Source organism: Ciconia boyciana, chromosome 4, assembly GCF_034638445.1.
Source record: "Ciconia boyciana chromosome 4, ASM3463844v1, whole genome shotgun sequence".
Classification (NCBI taxonomy): Eukaryota; Metazoa; Chordata; class Aves; order Ciconiiformes; family Ciconiidae; genus Ciconia; species Ciconia boyciana.
Window position 1 is genome coordinate 89,864,603 of NC_132937.1, and position 19,123 is coordinate 89,883,725.

Genomic DNA, 19,123 nt, shown 5'->3' on the forward strand with positions numbered 1-19,123 from the left:
CCATTTGGAATATTTTTCTAGTAGCTTAATGTACCATGTGGTTTTACTAACCTTACATGGGGTCATTGCTACAGAGACTGGAAAACAAGAAACTAAACAGAAAAACTAAAAACCAGCTTTTCTGACCTTCCCATCACATAGTCCAACAGCAGGATGATAGAGCAGCTTTGGAGGGATACTGCCAGCATGAAATTTACGGGGCTACTGTAACTTGCACATATAATTCAGACTGAAGAAGTCACTGCATTCATTGTACTGACACTCTGCTCATTTCTCTAACTGGATTCCTTTCAGGATTTTGGGTCTGAAGAGCCTAGCTGGTCAAAAGACCATTTTCCATTGAAGATAATTGGGGCAGCTGGGAGAATATGCTTATAGAGGAAATGGAGGCCATTCAAGAGTTGCAGGCTCCGTGTTGCATGGGTCTTTGTTAGGAACCTCACCCTGACCACCTGCATGGCATGGTATGTGACTGACATGGTACTGCATGGCGTCTGCAACAGCTCAGCCTCTGGCCCACTAGGTATCCATGCAGCACTTAGGAAACAGGAAACATTAATGAAAAGGAGGTAATTAAAATGTACTAGGCTTTTTAGAGATAATGAATCTTGCCACTTGGCTGCTTAAGTGTTATGAAAGGTATTTTCAATGCCTGGAAGGCATCCTCAAACTTTTTCACACCAGAAACCACGCCTACTAGGAATTAATTTTTTTGGATCAGCTCTACAATTTCCCTTGCCAGAGCTCTTTTCTCCACTCACTTGCCATACTCACACCCCCTAATGTGACTAAAGCAACATCCAACATAGGCTATAATACAAAGAGCAACACTTGCTAGATATTTTCTCTGTCTTTTAAAAGAGTGAATCTGATTTGATCAGGAAGTACACTCCTGATCACATCGAAAACTCAGTTTGTGATGTATTCTTAATGCCGCTACAGTATTAGGACAGGTGCTGACTGTAGCTTCTGCTTCTAGCTTGGCATCAAACCTGCATGCAGTATTGAAATTCCTCATTAATTATGCCATTTCTGCCAAATGCCTGTGCTTTATACCTACAAGTATTGTTAGTGCATTTTCAGCTAATTATTGCTCTCTTCTGTTGTGTTTGTACTACTTGGAAATAAATATTAACCATGTACAGGCTATTAGCTGCCTCTGTCATTTATCTAACCTTCTGATTCACTTTTCCATCCTGTTGTCACGGAACTGTATAAAGCGCAGTTCTGCCCTGCACAGCATTGGTTTAAGCCCAGGACACAATAAAGGACTGCCCTGTCTGTGTGTCTACAGTTGGGTATGCTGCTGTTATGCCTTGACAACGACTGTAAATTGTACTTCTCTAATGGTACTGGCCAGTGGCAATACAAGTGGCATAACACCATCTCAACACAGAAAGATGGTTCCTGCCCCACATAAATTTCCTTCTCGTTAGGTGCTGCAAAGTTATAGACCTAAGGTCTGATTTGCTGATGATCTGTGTTTTTGTTAACCTTGCAGAGCTATCGCAAGAAAGCCAGAATGAATTGAATTAGTGCAAGTCTCTCTTTTTTCAATCTCCCATATAATGTCAGCTTATAGTTGTCATCTGTGCAACTCAGAATCACAGAATCACAGAATCGTATAGGTTGGAAAATACCTTTAAGATCATCGATTCCAACTGTAAACCTAACACTACCAAGACCACCACTACACCATGTCCCTAAGCACCTCATCCAAACGTCTTTTAAATGCTTCCAGGGATGGCGACTCAACCACTTCCCTGGGCAGCCTGTTCCAATGCTTGATAACCCTTTCAGTGAAGTAAAATTTCCTAATATCCAGACTAAACCTCCCCTGGCGCAACTTGAGGCCATTTCCTCTCATCCTATCACTTGTTATCTGGGAGAAGAGACCGACCCCACCTCTCTACAACCTCCTTTCAGGTAGTTGTAGAGAGCAAGAAGGTCTCCCCTCAGCCTCCTTTTCTCCAGGCTAAACAACCCCAGTTCCCTCAGCCGCTCCTCATCAGACTTGTGCTCCAGACCCTTCCCCAGCTTCGTTGCCGTTCTCTGGACACGCTCCAGCCCCTCAATGTCTCTCTTGTAGTGAGGGGCCCAAAACTGAACACAGCATTCGAGGTGCGGCCTCACCAGTGCCGAGTACAGGGGCACGATCACTTCCCTACTCCTGCTGGCCACGCTATTTTTGATCCAAGCCAGGATGCCATTGGCTTTCTTGGCCACCTGGGCACGCTGCTGGCTCATATTCAGGTGGCTGTCAACCAACACCCTCAGGTCCTTCTCTGCCGGGCAGCTTTCCAGCTACTCTTCCCCAAGCCTGTAGCATTGCATGGGGTTGCTGTGGCCATACTTTTGTTTCTGTTGGACTTAGGTTTCTTTCCCTTCTTAGGCTCTCTTCCTACACTTTATTTTTGCATCTTCTCAGCCAACAGCTGATATGCATCTTTCATTTTTTTGGTCAGAAAAAACTCTATCCTGTGTTGATCTTTTTTGAAAAAGAAATGTTATTCAGCGCTCAAGGTTCCCAGAATAAAAGGCCCAAATGCCAAATATAATTGAGCCTACTTACATTCTGTTGAGACTAGAGGATTTCCACAAATTAAATAGTTAATTATGTTCATTTAAAAAAATGTCCATCTTTTTTCTTTCTGAGACTTTCTTTGTCTCAGTTATTGGATCCTGTTATACCTTCTCCTGGCAGACTGAAGAGCCCTCTGTTATCAGGTTTGTGCTTCCTAAGTGGTACTTAAGGACAGTGATCAATGCATCCACTAACCTGCTTCTAATGAGGTAAAAAGATTGAGATCCTTAAAATCTTCCTCTGAACTGCACATTTTCCAGTTACTTAATTCATCCCTAATTAGGTCTTCCAGGAATCCTCTCCAGCATTCTGATGTCCTCCTTGAATTGAGAACATTGGATCATCGTAAGATACTTCAGGCCAGCAGGGACCTTGGATGGTCTCCACTCCAACCCCCTGCCCAGAGCAGGCTCAGCCTTGGGGTCAGACCAGGGCTCAGGGCATTATCCCATGGGGCCTGGAAACCCTGCAAGGAGGGGAAAACACCACCTCACTGGGCCAAGCCCCGCTGCCCAGCTGTCCTCATGGGGGAAAAAATTTCCCTTAACTCCAGGCTCTCTGGTCCTGTTCAGCTGGCTGCACACCAGGGCTCAGGACCTTCTCTGCGGACCTGCCCCTGGTTCCACCGGCATCTCTGCCAGGGCTTTGCCTGCCCGGGACATGGCTGCACAGTGCTCCTGCCCCAGGTCCGTGGGTGTCCTGGTGGACCCCTCTTCCTGCTGATCCCAGCCCGTCTGAGAGGGACCTCAGGACTAGAAGAATTTTTTTATTATCATGAGCACTCATGTCAGCTAGAAAGTATACCTCCTTTCTCCACTCCTTAATAATTTCTTGTTTTTACTACTCAGGCACCTCCTCCTGCAGCAGTGTCCCACACTCTGAATTATAGCTGTCCTGGATCTGGGATCCCCAGCATTTTTTATCAGCTCTTTGATGTTAATTTTGGGTGCCCATGGTGAAAAAATTCACTCTACGTAATTTCACCCTCTTCATTTAGAATAAATGAGAATCTAATGAACTGCCCTGTGGAGCAGGGCAATCGTATGATCTCCTTTACTGAGGTGGGCAACCAAGGCATAGAGATGTGCGATACAGTCCACAAAGCTACTTGGGCATTGTCATGCTGACTATTAAAGTGACTACCTTTTTTAGCTGCTGCTCTGAGTTAGGCTTAATGTTCCCATCTTACTCTTTATTTTCCCAGCAAAATGGGCATCAGGCATCCTCTTCACCATTCCTTGTGTGATCTCTTGCTCTGCTCTCAGTCTAGTCTTTGGTATTGGTAGAGGTGCCTCTTTCATATCTATGGGAGAAACTGACACTCTCTTATGGGCAAACTCTGATAATCTATAAAACTTCTTGGTTCAGCACATTAGTTTTGGTCCTGCAGACTTACCTGCAAGGCTAGAGCTGTTGTGCAGTTACAGTAAATACTAATGAGGTTTTCATAAGACAGAACTCATGCACCTTCACAGGGCGGTTGTCACTGCACTCATGTTCAAATTAGGTTTTCTTTTTTACTTTTCCTGCACCTGTTTATCATGTCTCCTTACTCCTGTCTCTCTGGTTTTAGGTTGTGGCTCAGTCTCCCTGTGAAGGTTTCTGCTAGCAGTGTTTTGCTCTCTTGGACCACCCTATATGCCTTCCCACATAATTAGAAATTTCTCTTTTGTCTTTAAAAGTACAGCCAGTTCTTGGGGTAATCCTGAGGCTTATATGGAGGAAAACAACTACAAATAGCATCCTTACCTGCCAGACACTTTTCCTGACCCTGTCCCTTTCATATCCTTTCTCTCTTCCTTCTCTGCTTGTGAAGCACAGCCTAGTTTTAATGAGCCCAATCTTTCCCTCAGTTAATGAGAACAGAAAGGATTTGTGTTGTTCACAGCCAGCAAGTGTTTTATTGGCAGCAACTAGAGGTTGTTAACATACTTTTTGGTCTGTGGGGAAAAAAGTATTGAACAGTTGCTTTATATATATTACAAAAAGAAAGAGGGAGGATATATTATTTTATAGAAAGAATTGGTCGGTTTTGTGACCTAGGTTATTAAATCCAATGAAGCTGGTAATCCGATTTCTTGGTGTTTTGATATAATGTTTTCCTTAAAACAAAACTGACAAAATCCAATATGCATTTACCTTTGGAAAAATATACTTTCATAAGTTCCAAGGGCAACAGAGCTTTTCTCAAAATCGAGTATAGAAAGCTTTTCTGCAGTAGATATCTGACTCGTCAGTGTTCAAAATATGTTTCAGTACCCAGATGGTGCAAAGTTCTAAGCTAACAGAAAAGCTGATTGTGAAGTGCATAAGTAATGAATAACATTAAAAATATCTTCATTATTGAAGGGTCTACATTAATAGTAGTGAAGAATGGAAAAGTGAGGGAGAGTGTTTACAGCAGGTCGGCACCCTTCTTTTTGAAGAACTGCATGCTTCACAATAGAGTCTTTGTATTATGTCACCCCACTGTAGCATGTCCTCTTATTCCATGTGAGACCAAATATTTCCAAATGACTAGACTATCATTCTCCATCCTGTACGTATAACATGCATTTATAGATTATTAAATAAAAATAAAAGAATTGCCTGAACAGTGTTGTGCCTATTTATACCGTATGATGCTCTAACTCAATATTTCCTTTTCATTTGATGTATTTTTGTTACTGAAAATATTTATTTTGCTAACACTGCTAATGAATGCATTGCTGTTATATCTGGATACAATTTGCAGGGGCCATCTGCAAAGAATGAGGAACAGTTTTCTAAATAGTTTCTTAGACCGTCCAAATTTGTATGCTAGTCATACTGATGTAAGGGTGAGAAACTTGTGGAATAACAATACTGCAAAATTTAATTGAGGGGTGATTTCTTTTGTCAAGTTTTAGGCCTGCTGTTATTGCAGGGCTGCAAGTTTTTCTGACTCAGAAATGCAGCAAAACTGTTGGCTTGTGAAGGTTTTACCATGTATAATAGGCTGTTTCCATGTGAATAAAGAGAAGGAAAAGTACCCTGCTACTATTTCCTGTGTATGCATATATGCGCAGCACGTATGTATGTATGTACACAAATAAGAAGCCTCTCTTTCTTTTTTTACCAGCAGATGGAGATAACAAAGGCCATCCTTGGGAAAGGAATAACTGGAAAACAATATGGGAGGCTGGATGGATGAGGTCTCTGCACAGAAATTCTTGGAAGAATAATAGATAAATCACTTTAAGTATTGATGAAATCAGTGGTTGTCAACATTTTCCTCAAATAATTATTTTCATTCCATGAAAAACCACTGCCAGTGTACATGAAGGCTGAATGGACTCATTCAGCGAGTGTGCCTGAACTAATGGCTTTTTAGGAAATAGGGTTCTCTTCTGAATCCCTGCCTTTTGGTCAGGGGGTCGGTGGGCATTGTAGATTCCATGCCAAATTCTGTTTTTTCCTGTCTGCTTAGTATGAGTCTCTCTGTAGCTGTCATAGGGGGTGAGAGGGAAGAATAGACAAGGCATTACAAGGGACTTGGTGGACATTTTAATTTCTCCATTTGTAAGTGGAAAAATTCTAAGTAAGGGCAGGAATGAAGTTTGCTTATGTATTTTTGATGAGAGGACATGGGCAAAGCAGGATACATTTCTTTAGTAATAAAGTAATTTTACGCCACACAAATTCATGCCTAACTTTTTAAGAGCTAATGAAAGATTAAAACAGTGCTGAAGCCTTTCTGAGAAGATTAATTTCTCCCCTGGAGTAGAGACCTAGGTTAGCATAATCCTGCAACAGAGCTCCAGGTAGCTTCTCCCTGCGCATGGCGGTGTCTGAGGCCCTTCTGCTGCTCTGAAGCATCCCCCCGCCTGAAAAGCCAGGCTCAGCAGGTTACAGCAGGCACGTCAAACTGGTCAGTGAGCTAAGGACGTTTTGAGGTACACCAGATTTTCCCTTTTGACAGGGTTGCTTTTAACCCAGGTGCTGCTCACTGTACAGCCTTACTGAACAGTTGTGTCAGCGTAACTGAGGGGCAGCACAGGGGGAAAAATAAGACCCAACATTTGAGGCAAGAACTCCTTAAACTGACATTTCCTCTGGGACAAAAGCCCATGACACTGTGTCCTAACATCTGCAAAGCTCTGTTAATACACGTGTACTTCATGGAACATGTACATGCATCTGTCTTACCTGATGACAGCTTTTAATGGGGGAATTGTTAGTCCATTTCTTGCATGCATCGTTTCTGTAACATACCAAGTTGCTAGATTATGGGTAAAGTTCCTGAAGTAATTCCTTGCTAGGGTGACCTCAGTGATAAAAACCACAAAGTCACTTTTGGGAAAACTCTGAGGTCATTGAGGTCTTTTGAAAGTGATGCTCCTGGCCATGCATTAGCCAGGTCAAGTCTTGGTAAAATTTGCATAGCAGTCTGAAGTTGTCTCTTGAATGAACTGACCGAGCTTTCTCGTTAACCAAAAAATGTCAGCAGTGGAAATGGAAGTAACAACGGGAAGGGAAAAATGGGGAGAAGAGCAGGCAGGTGCCTGGGACCCACAGATGTTGAACTGCACACAGAGGTGTTATAACCACGCTGGCCAGCCCTGCTGCAGGGATGGGGAGCTTTCATCCCCGGCAGCATCGGATGGCCGGCACAAGCTGGCTGCGGGCGCAGGCTGCGTGTTAGGCAGCTCTGAGTCATTCCTGCCGAGGGCAGTGGAACACAGGATTTAGGCAATTCACAGCGTGTAGCTGGAAAACTTGTGTGTACCTTGACTGGGAGCCCATCCCAGCTTTGCAACGCTATGCCTGAGGGGCTTTATTGTACGTTGCAGGATGCACTGAACGACTTTGCAGGCTCTATTTGTAGTGATGCTCCTTAAGGATTAACAATCAAAACAAAGTTGTATTTTTAGCAGAAGTATTACAGGAATTAGCATATAAATAAATGCAGTTGAAACACAAAACTGCACAAACTGTTTTGCTTGATATAATTTTTTCAAATGAATTGTCTTCAAACTCCAATCTTGGGGCTGTGCCTGACACTGAGACCCCCTCACTAGGTTTGATCCTGACCCCTACCCACAGACTGATGTCCCAGCCCATCCTCTCCCACCGCTGTCGCCAGGGAGGTGCCCGGGGCTGGGGCTGCCCCTGCTGACCCCAGCTGCCCTGCTCCCTGCTGGGGTGGTGGGGCAGTCCTGGCTGCCAGGTCCTGCCTTGCCAGCCCCAGGGCATCCCCCAGTGGTCCTGTCCCCAACAACCCCCAGCCCCCCCAGCACCCTGGGAAAGGTGATTTTTTGGCTTTTGCTTTATTTTCCTTTTGCTTTATTTTCCTTCTTCAGTGACTTCTGGCTGGACTGTAGGATCACATAGCATTTATTCATGCCCATGCCTAAGAAGCATATTGGCTCCAGGGGAAAGCAGGTAATTATGTATTAACATGAATAAGAATCAACAGACTGTTCTGTGCCCATCACAGTCATTTGAGAAATGTCCAGCTTCCTCTTCCCATCTTCTTATACACTAAGAGAAATAATTGTTCAGAGCGGGATCCGAAACACACAGAAGTCACATGTCTTCTTCCCACTGATAAATCTAATATCAGCCCACCCATGACTAGATTAACTGAGGTGGCTACTTAGGTCTTTGTGGTGGCACATTTGCAGCCCAGGAAAGCCTATGACCCTGGATGTGCTGCCCTGCAGGAATGCAGTGTATAAGGAGCTTTGTACTAAATGGGTCTCTTGGGAAAATAGCTTCATTCTGTTAATATTTATCAATCAGTTTTTCTAATCTCTTGAAAAGACTCGACTTTATTCTGCCTTAACTGGTGTTTGAAGCTTCTCTACGTTTAGTATAATTTGCAGCTTTCACAAATGTAATATTTATTCCCTCTAAAAAAAATATACAAGGGAAGCTTTAAATAAAACCAATCCTGACACAGTTCCTTTTCCCTGAATATCTGTGCTCCTTTGAAAATTTACACCACTATCTTTCACTTTTGACTCTGCCATTCAGTCTCTGCAAAAGTTTGTCTTTTATCCAAACAAATTTGCATGAATTTTGAGATGTTTTAATAAAAATGCTGAAAGCTGTACCAGCATCCAAATACAGTTCATCTAGTCCCACGTTACCTATATCCCCTAATCGTAGAAGTCAAATAACAGGAAAAAACAGTTCAGTTTTTCATTGTATTTGATCTTTAAATCCTCTGTCTGGTGCTAGAACCAAGAAGACACAAATATGAACCTCTGTGCTAGTGCAAGAAGTTGCTTTCTGAAAGCAGAGCAAAACTAGTGTTCCTTCTCTGAAGAACTGCTAATACAAGGAAATAAAAAGTTCTAGAAATCCCCTAGTTCAGCACTACCAACAAGTGTTTTGCACACAGAAGCCTCTGTACTGTGAACCAAGACCTTGCTTTTTAACCACCAGTTCTTGAAGTTTTAGAACTTTCTGCATATTTTTTTTTCTCTGTTTTTTTCCATTGATCAGATTTATACGTATGAGATGGTGATTGGCAAGACAGATCTTTATTCTGGAAAAGCAGTATGGCACTTGCTAGCTTTTGTGTCCAGGAATTTGAAAAAGGAGTGAAACTGAGCTCAAGCATGATGGATCAAGATTTCCAAAATCTTGAAAATTACATTCTTTAAAACGTTTAAAAATATGGTTTTTAAACATGAAGTTATTTTCATTTGCTTTCTGCTCTTTTAACCTTGGGCTCATGTCTTCAATCTTTTCTCCACAGATGGGAAAGTGAAAAGCTTACTTTTGAAATATGAACACAAAACAAGAATTTCCCTGTGTCACATGGCTCCAGGAGCAGAGGCTTTATGAACAACATATTTTGTGATATTTGTGATAAAATCACACATATTCCAGCAAGCTTGGCAGTTAATTCCCTTAGTGCCCAGACTTGTGTATCAATATCAGTAGGCTGTTACCATGTGCTGAAAATCATCTGGGCAGATAAAATCAGTGAACATTCAGGGGAGAGGCATTTAAGGCAGCAGCTTTTCCATCTGGCTCTTACCACTACTTTGAGGGCTATGTCTATCTTTTTTTTCCTTCTCACAGCTTGCTTTGTTTCTATTTGCTGAAGATGCATTTTACAGAGAAGAGAGTATTTCTGCTACTTCTGCCTCTGGATTAGTTGGACTAAATGTGTCTGTATGAAAGATACACTTAAGAGCTTGACACTGTAGGTTGTGGTCCCAGGACAATAATATACCCTTTCCTCAGTTTAGATTTCAAGCCACCTTTACTCTTAATTGTGTCACCTTACACTCATCCTTGCTTTTGTTTCGTTGCCCTTACACTTTCTCCTGCAAGCTTAAACTAACCTTCAATAATTGTGGCTCTTTCTCCCATGTTAGTTTTTTTTATTTGCTTGTTTTTCTTCTTGACTTCTGGGTCTCTGAGCAATTCATCCATGGCTTTTGTTTTGACTGGCCTTTCCCCTCCTTTTTTTTCTTTTCTCTTTGCATTCTTCTTTTTCAGGGAAGTTGATGTCTGCTGTGTTTTAATTATAGAGGTTACCCCCAGCTGCCTTCTGCACACCCTGCTCCCCTCTACCTCCTACCAGTGCCTACATAAGGTTATCTTGCTTTACTCAGAGCTATTGTCCACTTGACCAACACCATCCCCCTCTGGACTCCTAGTCATGCTGAAATCATCCCTGTAAACAGAGGTGTGGCAGGGTTGCTTTGTGCTGTAGCCTGTTTGGGGGACATGACATTCCTGGTGTCCCTCTGTCATTTAACCCCAGCTGGCAAGCTGGGGTTAAACCTGTTGACTGTTGCAAGCAGAAATGATGAGGGCAGGGATGGGGAGGTATTACCTATTTTGTACTTTTACTTGCTTGCTGAACATTTACCTGCATCTGTCAAGTCAGGGCTGTGGAAGGTTGAGCAGGATCACAAGATGTTACACTAAAACAGCCAAAAGAGAGGAGTAACATCTAGAGATGACCACATCTGGAGTGCTGTGCCCAGTCCTGGGCTCCCCAGTAAAAGAGAGGCATGGACATACTGGAGTGAATCCAGACCAGAGCCACAAAGATGATGAAAAGACTGGAGCATCTTTCCTATGAGGACAGGCTGAGAGAGCTGGGACTGTTCAGCCTGGAGCAGAGAGTGCTTGGGGGTGACCTTATCAATGTGTATAAATACCTCATGGGGGAAGCAAAGAAGATGGAGACTCTCCTGAGAAGTATTCAATGACAGGACAAGAGGCAGTGACCACAAACTGGAAGACAGGAAAGGCCATTTAAATATAAGAAAACACTTTTTTACTGTGTGGGTTTTTGAGCACAGGAACAGGCTTCCCAGGGAGGTTGTGGAGTCTCCATCCCTGGAGATATCCAAAACCCAACTGCACACTGTTGTGAGCAACGTGCTCTAGCTCCACAAGGGAGTCGGGCTAGGTGATCTCCAGACGTGCCTCCAGTCTCAGCCTTTCTGTGATTTAGTAACATTTCCAAGCATCCTCACAGTGGGATTTATAATGCTCTCAATTTATCACAGTGAAATCATCAAGGAATTTTGCTTGCAAGCAAAAGGAGGTTTCCAGATTAACTTTATTATATCTGCATACTGATCTCAGATGAAGTCCCTTTGCCCTGCTACCCTGATTTGCTGTTCAGATATGCTGTAAGTGATTCCTGCACATTTCTCCAGGGAATCCTGAAGCCCTGTACCCATGGTAAGCCTTGTGGTGAGGAGAGGAAGGGTCCACAGAGCTTTTGCAGAAATGTGTGGGTCCCTTCTGCATCCTTTTGAAAACAGCTAAAATGCTTGGTTGACTGGTGATCTTGGTTTTTATTCAGTCCCATTATTGATAATGTTCCATGTGGCAATTACTTCACCAAGAGATACTTAATGAACTTAAAAAAAGTTTTTAATATAAAGGTTATATTATCAACAAATGGTAGTTTGAAAGAACTAAATAGGATTATGAAGATTATCCTTCTTTAACAATGCCTTAAATTTTTATCTCCTTATCCCTTCCTCATTGCTTTCTCTCTCAAGACATTATGGTTTATTGTGTCTCCACTAGGTACCTTGCATATGATTTACACACTGAATGGCTCTGCTTTCAGAGCAAGGTAATGATATAATATCCCCATTTATATTCAGAGCAGTCAACACTTTCTAGCTCTCTGAATAATAAAACCACCTGCATTTAATATACATGGAAAAATGGGAAGGCAAATAGCAGATATGGCACAATCAGATAAGTGTAATCAGATAAAATATCACAATATTATAGCAGATCAGCATCTGGTAATGACTTGAATTTTAAAAGACTGACAAACAGCATGGCCTAAAGCAATCAGGCATACCTCATTCGAAGCTACTTATCCCAGATTTGATTGCTCTTCTCATATGTTTCTGGCAGATTAAACATTCAGGCTTTCTTATTTTAACTCTTCCTGTGCTGTGTCTCTTTAAGTGGAAAACCACTAGCTTTTTACCTTTTTCTCCCAGAGCGAGAAAGCAACAACAAATAATGCGGTGGAGGAAGGAGCCCAGCTCCCCTCAATGGTTGCAGTAAGCTGAGCCAAGCATCCCTTCTGCAGTGCGCGTGCAGTTGCACATCAGTCTGTGTCCTCTGTCTCTACAGCTGCTGCCCGGGCTTTGGCATCTGTCCTGAGAACTAGTAGTGGAAACAGAAGGGTTCTTTTTGTATCTGGCAACCCCTGGAAGAGTGGCCTGTGGAAGACTTTATTCATGCATGCTATTGCACTCTGCAGGACCCCGGTCCCCTTTGGGGCGTTCTGCAGTTACGGTAACACAAACAATATGAATCAAGCAACATCACAGTAGAGCTGGTGCTCTGTGGAGGTGGGATATTACCTGTTCTCTACTTATTTCTATGTCTCTGTCACTAGAAAGTGCCAGTTGTTAATGCAGGTGCTGGACTAGCACACAAAATTGATGTTAGGAGCATGTTCCTCTCTCCTCTTCTCTCCCTTGCCTCCTCCTTGACCTTTTTATGGTATATTCTCCTCTCATTTGGACAAACACTTCAGGACTGCTGATTACATGCAATAAAATATAGCTGCAAGCTCTCTCTTGTACAGCTTGGTTTAATGCAAGCATTGGTGGTGAGGAGCTGCTCTAATTTCTTCTTTCTGATTTGGTGTCCCAGGTGATAATACTTCCATAAAGCATATCCCTTGCCTCACATCTTGGGTATGGAGAGTTCATTTGCTCCTGATTGTGAGCTTGTGATTGGACTTTGCATGCTGCAAATTGAAACACTGCGTCTCCAGAGTATATTGGGAGCTACATGCTTGCACTTAAACTAAATGTTATGAAAGTCTTTTTTTTTTTTTTCTTTCACATCACAGGAGTCTGTGCTTACTGCAGCACCAGAAAACTTTTTACTATAGCTAAAACCATGCAACAATAGAGCATCCAAGGAAGAAAGGAAACATCCTACAGCCATGTTTTTTCCCCATTTGATCACACCTGAGATTAAATAATATCTCAGATATTTGCATGTAACGATGAGAGAGATTCTATGATCAGAGGTTATCAGCATGCTTTATAAATGTAAAATCTGAAAGCTAAATGGTGTCATTGGGCCCCACATACAAGGTTAATATTAAGCTGCACCAGCCCTGGAAGAAATCTTGTCCAAAGAGGGGTGTGCACCTTGGAGAGGGACCTACGGAAGATATTATCCTAGTAAAGACAAGGCACTTTTAATATCAGCACAAGTTAAGTGCTCATTTTAACTCGCCAATCCTCAATAAACAGTAACAAGTGTTACTACTACATCAAGCCTTCTTTTAATGAGGAACTGTCTTAGCATCATTTTGGCTCCCATGAACTTGATCATGTAAAGTAAGAACACATGATCCTCACCAGTAACTGTGAAATTAGAAAATGATGCTTTCCTGCCTTTGTTTCCTCTCCTGCTTTCTGTGTGTTACAGGTGGAAAAAAAAGATTTTATAATGGCGCATACAGCTTAGACCCTTCCTGTAAAATCCTGCCCCACGGTTCCTTCAACTCTTTGTTCTCTCTTATCTCAGAGATGAGATATCACTTTGGAGAGTGAACAAATGGTGAGTGGGGATAAGGCTCTACCCTCTCCCTCAACTCCTGGTGTACTCATATAGTATCAGCTAGAGAGGAAGGAATAACAGAACTAAACACGTGATCCAGACAGTTCAAGAAACCGGTACTCACAAGGCTTGGTGTACCCTATGCAAATGCACTTCATCTGTGGGTAAAAAATGCATGGAAGGCATGACCAAAATGTCACAGCAAATCAGGAGCAGAGCAAAGAAAAAAAGTTAAAATGTTAGTGTTGCTTCCTTTCATATGTTTAAACTTGATGGAACACAAATACAGACTCTTTTTTTCCTTTCTTTTGCAAATAACACAGATTTCTTCAGTTTGGAGAAGGAGACTCAAAGTGTTCTTGCCATTATATTCACTCTTATGAGTGTATATTCTTGTACTGCTTCATTACTGCAGGGGATCAGTGACCAAATATATTAGGCATCCATTGTGTACGAGGAAAATAAATGAAGGTTGATTTGTCATGAGTTCTTTCTTTGTATTAATAAGATGCGTGGCACAGAGATGAGATATCTGTGTTTTCTTTTGTCTTCCATCCCTTAATGCTTCTGATTCATGTTTCATTGTCCTCATATCCTTATTAGGCTCCTTTGGTTTGCAGTGTTCTGTTATAATGACTTCGTCTTTCACAGGTCAGTGCTGTTGATGGCATTACAGCTGGCCTGGACAGCAGCTGAATCAGTTTTGGGGGACCCAATATGAAGTCACTGCTGTTACTGGCCACAGCTTTTTCTTTGGCACAAGTATATGTTATTGCTGCTTAAAAAATGACTAAAGCAAATACCAAACCACTAAATGTGCTTTCCAGGGGATACCAAAATTTAGAGTGTGAAACCTTGGACACAGTGAAGAAAGAGGCAAATCTTTCACTTTTTCACTGGAGACAAGACATTATGCAAAATGTGTGTCTGTCAGTGTAATGTGGCTTTAGAAATGTGGTCCAATGAGTATCCCAGGGACCTTGCCTCTAGAGTTATTTCATGCTTGCATTGGAGGGGATGAGGAGAGAAACATTTTGATCTCTAACAAGTCAGACGTTCTGATTTTCACTCTATTTTTTGTCTAAAGGATGGAAAAGGAGTCAAACTCAGTCAAACTCCAGCAAGATTTTTTCTGTTTGTAAGGCATACATGGGGAATTTATCCCCTTTCACAAGAGTTTCTCTTTTGTCTCCCCTTTATAGGTTGAGAAAATGAAGTAGGTGTGTAGTTTTACACACAGCTTGGGGATAGCTTTAGGTCTTGAATTAGGGTTGATTCAGAGGTCCAGCAGGACCACTCATGGAGGAAAGTCCCCCAGTGGGGCAGGAATCTGGGCACAGGCTTTCCAAAGGCATGGGACATGAGAGACCTTCTTGCAGCACCTGATACAAGTCTTATCTTTCACCCAGTGTTGGATGCTTGCTGTCACTGCGCAGTCAGGCAGAAAGCCTGTTTGAACTCCACATGGAGTATGAATGGTTCAGCCCTTCTCAGCAGGAGCCAACAAACAATTTAAACTCAATTTCAGATCAGTTTTATAAGAACCTCTAACACATTTTCTTTCCCAAGCTAAGGCGTAACAACTAGTAATCAACAGAAAGATGCTACAGCTTTTCAGATATAACCTGTCTGGTTGGTCTTGGGAGTGCCCCTGAATGCACTGCTGTGCAGCAGCTGTAAATTCATTAGCTCTAGCTGTCAAGGCCTCAGATTGAACTGTCTCAGTCTGCTGGGATTGCTGCTAGTCTAAGACCACAGGTAAAATGGCCAACTCCCTCTTTTTCTCCTGCTTTTTAGGAATTCCTTCTTCCGTCAGAGCAGTACCACATAATGCTGTGAAGGTGCATACCTCTACGTGGACTGTGGTATTTATACATGTGGATTTTCTGCCTCTGTTTTCTGCTAAAAATAATGTTGAACTCCAGGCTTATTTTTACAGATATGCAGAGCATCCCTCATAGCACTGAGAGTTGTTGAGAACCTATTGAATATCTTACATGCAACTTGGTAGGATTTGAGTGCTAGATCACCCAAAGGTTTCTTTGAAAATCTGAGCCTAAATGCTTAAGTCACCAAGAATTTCTAGGTTACAGATACTGATTTCCTTTGAGAACAACTTGCAGGAGCAAAATTCCCCCCTCTTGAAATTCTGAATCCATATCTTCCTCTTCCGTCTCTTCCTCGGATGATGTTTTTTTTCTTCTTCTTTGTCTTTGGCTTGTGATCTGGAGTATTATGTACATGAATATGTGCAAAATGAGTGTGGTTTGGTGTACTAAGAAGTGAGATTTATCTGTGCTTCTTGGATAAGTCATTTCCTCCAGTGTCAGAGAAGGGTGAGGTACAGAAACTTGGCGAGGAGAAGAGACAAAGGAGTTATAGCCCATAAGATGATTGTCACTCATGTTAAAGAGAGTAAAAGTGGCGAAAATGATCAGCTTTTACACACGCATGCACCCCACACCCCTTTGCCCCTCTCTTGCTCACATTCACTATCAGGGAGACGTTTACTGATTTATTACTTGAAAGGCTGCTGTCTCTCTTCATCACTTGAAAGGGAACTTTTTTTTAAATGTGTGTAGATAAGATCTCAGGCAGTCTGAAAGATATTGCAGCCCACGAATGAAATATCAGAATGGGGAACTTGACATCTAAATGTCAAAAGAGCTATTACTCCATACACATGCAAAAAACCCCCACTCAGTGTCCTCCCAAAAGCTAAAATGGAGTAGGACCCTCCAGTGTTCCAGGTTTCCATAGAGAAATTGGAAAATGATGCATTAAATCATGGTTAATATTCATTATCCTTCCTTATACACACTGATATGCTGTAAGACTGTCAATTTGCAGTCTGAGGGGCATATAGAGTCATTATTGCACAGGCATGCCTAGGTTAGCATTAGAAGGAATCCCTCAGGCTTGCTGGGGAGAAAAATATACTCCCTTGCTTACTTCCCTTTTTACAGCTACCACGGATACTTTGCAACAGAAGTGTGACTGAATTGTTTGCAGCTGTTCTGAACCCAGGTTGAGAACTGCTGGTACTGAAAGCTAGTTAGCACTTCTGCTGAGTTCAGATAGCTAATTTTCAATAGTAACTGAGGTTGAAATGCAGTTGATAGTGTGTACCAAATGCACATTATCTTCTATCTCTGACTGGTGATTTCTCTATAAAAATCCTCATGAAAGCTGTTTTTCAATTAGTAGGAAAACTCTGGCATTTCAAAGGAACTCAGATATGGTTTTTAAAATGTTAGAATATCTCTCATGACTTGTACTTAGGAAAGTAGTATTGGAAAGTAGCTAAGTAGGCTGAATAATGAGAAAGACAATTAATATATTTTCAAATGCATCAATATTATGTCTTGGCATGTCCTTGTTCCTGTTTAAAATTAGCAATGACAGATACTGAGACCCTATTAATTTCTTAATAGGCTGATAGGCGCAGCTGAGCATGCAGCAAAGAATAATATAAATTAGTACTTGGGTTTGTAAACCTGTAAACCCTATTGGGGATGATGTAGCATAGAGCAAGATGCAGAAAGAGAGAAGACAGAGGTCAAAGTCAAACCCCTATATCTCAACTTTCTGTTCTCTTTCTTCCAAACCCTAGGGACATTGGAATCAAATTCCAAAATAATTCCCTAGTTTTTCTCTAAAAAAGGATGCCGAGCCAAATCCACACCCCATGTTGCAGGACTATAAACCTAAGTTTCTTTAATTTTCTGTTGTGAATTGAGCCTCAGGAGTTGTTAAAAATTTAGAAGTTCCTAGGTATTTTTGTATCCCTAATTCAAGATGTGTATTGCAATGTCACAGTACGAAAGTATGTGCTTATGGGAAAAAAACCATTCACATACTTTATAGAAATTGTGAACATATTTATTTTGGCTTTCATATTGCCTGTGTGTATCTGCCTTCTCCAAGCTGTTCCTCTCAACACTTAGCAAGAATGTTTAGAGAGGTGAAGGTATTTTAGTTAATCTTGGAGACCTGCAGTAACAGGTGAATAAAATGAAGTCTAAAGTCTTGTCCATGGAGACAGTGAAGGAGCTAATTGCACCAGCCTGCATTCATAAGAAACCCTTTATTTCATAAAAATTCTTCCTTTTAGAACTCCTAACTTTTTTGCTCTCAATATATTTTTCGAAGTACAATGGGGAGGGGAGAAAACAGTTTTTACAGAGAGGAGTGGAGGAATAAAATTAAGAACAAAGCATCAAATATTCCTGGGTCCTGGTGGGGTCATGGTAGACACCAAGTTAACCATGAGCCAGCAATGTGCCCTTGTGACAAAGGTGGCGAACAACATCCAGGGCTGCGTTGGAAGGACTGATGCCCGGAGGTCAAGGAAGATGATCCTTCCCCTCTGCTCTGGAGTGCTGGGTCCAGTTCTGGGCTCCTCAGTGTGAGAGACCAGGCATACTGAGCAACTCCAGAGGAGGGCCACAAAGATGATGAAGGGACAGAAGCATCTCTCACAAGAGGAGAGTCTGAGAGAGCTGGGACTCTTCAGAAGTGAAGGCTCAGGGGGATCTTATTCGTAGTATAAATACCTGATGGAGGAGCAAAGAGGATGGAGCCAGACTTTTCTCAGTGATTACTCTTCTCAGTGATTCCCAATGACAGGACAAGAGGCAATGGGCAAAGACTGAAGCACAGGAAAGTCCATTTAAATTCAAGACAAAACTTTTTTGCTGTGAGGGTGGTCAAAGACTGGAGCAGGTTTCCCAGGGAGGCTGTGGAGTTTCTGTTCCTGGCGATATTCAAAACCTGACTGCACACAATGCTGGATGACCTGCTCTAGCTGACCCTGCTCTGAGCTTGGAGAGCTGGACTAGGTGATCTCCAGAGGTGTCTCCAACCTCAGCCATTTTGTGGTTCGGTGATTCTTGACAGTATCATCCATTGCTTGCCTATAAAAAGATATGCATGATTGAATCTTGATAATTTTTTTGATTAAAAGAAATCACATACAGCAAAACTCCTTAAATCCTAATAGTCTAAAAATCTCAAAAAATCCTAATAGTAAAATTTTTTTCAGAACTGAGGTGTAATTTCTTAACAGAAAAAGAAGTTCTAAAAAGGGAACATATATTTATTCCTGAAATTTCCACGATAAATAGAGATCAAGCACATATGCAAATAAATCGCTTTAATGAACAGGTTCAAAACAGCATCTATTTTTAACTAGACTCAAGAGCCTTGTATTTATTTTAACTGGAGATTTCAGGGAGAGTCTGCAGTTAAAGCTGATTTTACCTTTCACTCTGAGTAGTGTAGGCAAACATGAATGACATGATGTAGCTGTCATTTCATTCAGTTATTTAAGAAGAAAACTTAGAAGTTCACTATTTAGCACTTATGTTCTGTTTTTTATTGTAGGACTGGTGGACATGTTTCATTCTTTAGAAAGCCAATTCAAGCCGATTCAACCCTGCGGTCTGTTTTCAACACATTTTGGTTGCAGGGACACAATGAGCA